Below are 6000 nucleotides of genomic sequence, written 5' to 3'. Positions count from 1 at the left end.
GCGATACCCCTTAATTCAACTTCCTTTCCTTCCATAGAAAATTTCATGAAAAGTTCTTGAAAATTAAAAGCTATTGTACCCAAGGATTGTAGCCATTGGACTCCTAGTACAACATCAGCACCTCCCATTGGAATGGAAAGCATTGGGCTACGTAAGTACAGTCGACTAAAAAGGAGAGGACCGGTAGGGGCTCACCATTCCGATGGTGAGGACCGGCAGGGGCTCGACTGTTAAGGAGAGGAATATCTAGGGTCGGTCATAGCTTTCTCAAAAGCCTATCCCGGAGCGCTGTAGCTCATCCGATGAGCAAAAGCGTCCCTTCAAGAGGCTGTTTTATGGGCCCTCAAGGTTCGATTCCGTGCGGGCTAGTCAATACATATTCTCCCATGGATAGCTTGATATTATGACACTTTTCAGAGCAATTTATTGTTCCTCCATTTGCAACCATCACTTGACACTTTGGTGCTGGATATATGAAGCAATTCAATTCTTTTGCTACCTTACAATGAATAAAATTGTGGGTACTTCTTGAATCAATCAACACTATTACCTTTTTCTTCTTGATTTTTCCTTCTATCTTGATGGTTTGAGGAGTGGTAACTCCAGCCAATGCATTACAAGATATGGTCAGATTCATTTCTTCTTTATCTAGGTTTTTTTCTTGGAGTATATCCTCTTCTTTTGACCTTTCTTACTTTTTTTCTTCTTCCTCTTCACAATCTATGTAGAATAATTTCTTCTCAGCACACTTATGACCTTTAGTGTATTTTCTATCACAATTGTAACAAAGCCCTTTTGCTCTTTTTTCTTCCAATTGTTGTGGTGTCAACCTTATAGGTTGTGGAAGACTAGGGGCAACAACACTTCCATCTTTATAGTTGTGAGTGGTATGCTTCCTGGTTGCCATAATTTTGCTTTCCATTTTTCTTGCTAACTTGAATGCCTTCTCTAATGAATTAGGTTCCCAAAGGTGAACATCATGTTGGATATTATCCTTTAAAGTCCCTATGAACACATCAATCCTATGCTCCTCTAGAATATTTTTTACCCTTATGTTCAATTTTTGGAACTCCTCAATGTGCTCCATTATTGAACCCTTTTGTTTGAGACTTATCAATTGGCTAAAAAAAATGTTGCTTTTTGTATCCTCATAATGTGTTGTCAATTCTTCCGTAAAAAATTTCCAAAGTGATAATTTGTTTATGAGATAAAATTCATCGACCATACAAACTGATTTGGTTCTAAATATAAAGTTGCAATACGTACCTTTTGTGTGTTTTTCACATTATTGAGGTCGAAAAATTTCTCCATCTGTAATATCCATGTTGCAGGATCCTTGCCATCAAACTTCCTCATATCAATTTTTGGAATATGGTGGGTCTTCGATCCAACATTAGAGTCTATGAAATCATGATTAACATTTATTTTGTTCACATCATGAGTTTCCTTTACTACCCTTTCACCATTAGTAAGTATTTCTTATAGAAAATTTGTCAAATCTGTCTTCAAATCTGCCATGCCTGTCGTCAAATTTGTCTTCAAATCTATCTTCAAATCATCCATATTAGCTTCCACGCCATTCATCTTAGCTTCCATGCCCTTTATCTTAGATTCCACGCCATTTATCTTAGCTTCTGTTAGCTTTTGTGAGAGTGGCATTTGTTTCACTTGGTCTTGTAATTTTTATATATCATGTAGCATTTCTTCCTCTTCTTCATGAGTCATGCTAGAGCTTTCAGGTTGCTTACTAGGTGTTTACATTTTCTTTCCTCAGGGCATCAGTTACCAATAATAGTGCTCTACTATGCCCTTTGAATTCCTTCAAAATATTTTTTCAAACCAAGCTTAAGCAAAAAATTTAAAAAATCTACACACCTTTTTTCACTTTGCAGGAGCTCGATATTTCCTCTGATGTATCTATGTAATTTTGGACTATCCAGTTTTGAAATTGTCCTCTATAGTAGCCCTTTGTGTCCTCTTTCCAATGCCACCAGTTTGATCCAAATTGGATTCTACAAGGAAGGGTTATGCCAAATCTCCCACAGTGACCTGATATAGACTAGTTCAATAGAGTGAACTTGTACGATGTTCCACGTGTCCCTGTTTCGACCTTTGGCTCTGAAACATATATACAAGAAACTACAACCCTTCCTCTTTCTGTAACTTCTTACGAAATTTCAATCTGATGCTCAGAGAGAAAGTTATGATGATTTTCCCCAGGTCACCTATCTGCAATGTAATTCAGGAGTCTGCAAAAAGACCAACTTCCTCAGATCATATCTCCGCAAATATAGCGCGAAAAGCTCTGAAATTTGGACCTGAGGTTTAGTGCGATTTCTTCTCAAATGGGGTTTTTTTTTGCTTCCGAAACATTGCAGAAAAAAGTTATAGCAAAAATTCCACGATGACCTATTTGGAGCAGCGAAACCCTAGAATCCAAAGCTCTGATACCAAATGTTATGAAACCAGCTCACAAAAAGATAGAAAAGATAGATCAACGCCTTAGAATTTAGCCTCTTCGAGGGGGCCACCTCCTTTAAATTACACAAATGAATGATCCTTTGATGATTCAAATGACAAAACCTCCTTTCTATATATAGGAGTCTAAGGAGTCACAACATAACCCAACCGACCTAACAATAATAATATATAGCCACAAAAATAACAATAGAGGGATTCTATGGGGCATAGTAATAAAAATATGGGGACAAATAGGGGCACAACGATATTAATAAGGGATAAAACTACAATAGTAATGGGGTAATCACTAGTATTATAGGGACCTAACAGATATTAAAAGTGGAAAAGCATTTTCAGTCTATTTGTTATGAACATTGAAGTGACCTTGTAAATCACATTACATAGTGCAATTGGGCTAAAGCCATCCATACTCTCTGAACATCTTAGTTTTGGGACTAGTGATATGAATGTTGCGTTTAGTTTTCCTTGATTCTTCCACTGCTTCCTGAATATCATTTCCTAAAAAACCCCAACAGGCTTGATATAAATTCATTTTATAACCATCCGGTCCAGGTGCCTTATTTTTTGGTATATTCATTACTATTATCATTAACACGATATTTTTTTCCCTGTTAATCATTCTTGGAATATGTTGTATCATTGAGAAAGTTGTTGAAAGTCGACCTCACCTATCCTCCCACTAGATATCATTGAAATGATGGACCAATTCACTTTCTATGTCATGTTGTGAAAGTTTCCTCCCGCCTTCATTATTGGTAAGGGAAAATATTCTATTATTATGTTGATGTTGGATCGTGACATTATGAAAAAACTTTGAATCATGATCCCCCTCCTTTAGCCATTGGATCCTGGAATTTTTCTTCCATCGAGTCTCTTGTTGCTTCTGTCTTTGTTCTAGCTTTTCAAGAATGACTTCCTCCTCCAGTTCTAGCTTTTTAGTTCTACCTTCGCATATGATCCTTTGTTGAATATTAGACATATTGTTTTACAAATCTTTGTTATATTTAAGAATATTCACAAAGACTCTCATATTCCATGATTTGATCTGGTATTTCAAACTTTTTATCTTTAGTTGAAATTTTTTCATCTTGGTAGGACCTTCAATAGTCATCTCTTCCCACCATTTCCTTAGTAAATCTACAAATCCATCCGATTGAAACTAGAAAATTTCAAATAAAAAAGGTCGGTTTAGTGGGACTTCCTTCAAATCAATTTCCAACATGATTGGTTGGTGATCAGAACCATACACGACAATATTGAGGCTTCAACGAATATGTCTCTTTGTAGTTTTGGGTCCTTCGTTTTAAGGTACCACATCTGATCCAAGCGGAAGCCACTATGCGCATAATTTAGATCCAACAACAACAACACATTGACTCGAGGGAAAGTCAATGGGTTATGGTCGGGGCATGATGGGTCCTTATTTTATGAAGGAATAACAGTTGTGGAGGACATTTTGGACAAAGTTTCCTAAAGCAAAACACCAGCAAATCGAAGCAGCAGTGGAATACTTGTTTTGGGACTTGCACATTGGAAAATAAGGGTGCACACCGAAGAACCAGGATACGATTTTGATATGGTCAACATAGAAGCAAGGTAATGGCCCTAGATATTTAAAAATTGTGGATAAAGCAAGCGAGGTACCAAAGACTAAATCAAGTGAGCACGCTTATAAAAAAGAATGAAGAGTAACGTGAAACAAGTTTTGACAATCTTGCAAAGTTTATCCAATTTCACAGAGTTCAGACAATGTGGTAGAATTTGAATTGTTATGCAAATTTTATATTTTGTTGTAATGTTAAGGATATGGGTTATATGGGAGAACGTCTTCTTATACACAGATTAGAATATGTAATGATCTATTTTGATAGTTGTCTTGAATTGTAATGTTGGTCGCAAGTCTATAATGTGCCACATTAGGGGAATTTTGAGGTCTAAAATGGGCCTCCTAAGAAAAATGTACAAATAAAATCAAATTTATAAGAACCAATAGGATTCAAGATGATGATGTTAACCATGGGGGATGATTCACCATTTTTGGAGTAAAAAAGTAAAAATATTAAAAAATAATAAAATAATAAAACTATTTTTTCAACTCGTATTTTCAACTTATTTCCCAAAGGTTTTACTCAAATTTCGAGCAGGAGTACTCGTTAGATGCAAAATTTGATTCCTCATCCAAGGAGTGCCCATGTTGCATACTTTCGATGGACTCTACTACACGAAAAATTAGAAATACATGAAAAACGTGATTGTAATAACATTTTTCATGTATTTCTCATTTTTTGTGTAGTAGGGTCCATCGAAAGTATGCAAAATGGGTACTCCTTGGATGAGGAATCAAATTTCATCCAACGAGTGTTTTCGCTCAAAATTGGAGTAAACACATGGGGATATAAGTTCAAAATAGAATTGAAAAAATAGTTTTTTTCTTTTTTCCCTCTAAAATTTGATGATGTAATCTAATCTTATTTTATTATTTCCACTATTATTTTATAATTTCCTTAGGACACCCATTTTAGACCTCAAAATTCCCCTAATTCAAGTTGTAAAAGAGAATTTTTGTTGTAATCGGCCTTTGTTATTTTAATAATAAAAGGAGAATGGGAGTTCTGTCAATTATTTGTGTACTTTGTGCCCCCTTTTAAAAATTTTCCGCTTATGTTTATTTATAGTTAAATTCATGAGTTAAATAATTGCGAATGAATGCATCAATGGTTGCACAAGTTGTTTAGATAAATAAATCTATATCCCTCACACTTTTCTATGGTTCTATCTCTCCTCGGGTGAGACTCTCCTTTTCTCCAAAGGAGTGAAAATGTTGGCAAAGTGCTAGACTATGTGGAGACTTTTGTTGGTACCCCAAGCCGAACCCTGGGTCAAACTAAATTTAAAATTTTCCGCGAACAAATGGTTTCATTTCCAAGACCTTGATTTTATTAAGGGGGTCTAGATCATGCGACCAAGATATATTCGTCAAGATATCTAAAAATGGTGGCATGAAAGAGTTGATTACTTTATTTTGTGGTAGGTAGAATTGAGACAAAATGATATAAATTGGGTTAAAGAAGAGATTTTGTACATCGAGCCTACTTGTGACTAGTACGAGATATTTTGGTGTGAGTTTCCTCAGATATTAGAAAATTGGTTGACTTGATTTCACCATAAATCGAGGTTTGTGCTACAAGCGAGTTTGTGCAAAACTTGGACTACAACTGATCTAGCTAATCTTCATTTGATGGATACAGATCTAATAAGAGTTTTTGACTTTTGGGTTAATGCAACTCTTGAAGGTTATATAATTGAATTTGTGACCGAGAAACACTAGTCCTTTTCTCATGCAGAAGCCATATTCCAATTTGGGATATGAGGATGGCTACTGAAGCAGATTCCTCTTTCGATTAAAGTATTGTTGGTTGAAGATAGCTTGTTGGTGTTTCCACCAAATCAAATGGAAGCTTAATTTTTTAGTATTGGGGGAATGGATTAAGAGAGAGGAATGTCGTGCAGGCACGGGAG

The sequence above is a fragment of the Pinus tabuliformis genome, chromosome 8 (assembly GCF_031772625.1).
Source record: "Pinus tabuliformis cultivar Carrire ecotype Pingquan chromosome 8, CPIR1, whole genome shotgun sequence".
NCBI lineage: Eukaryota > Viridiplantae > Streptophyta > Pinopsida > Pinales > Pinaceae > Pinus > Pinus tabuliformis.
Note: the sequence above shows the minus strand (reverse complement) of the source record.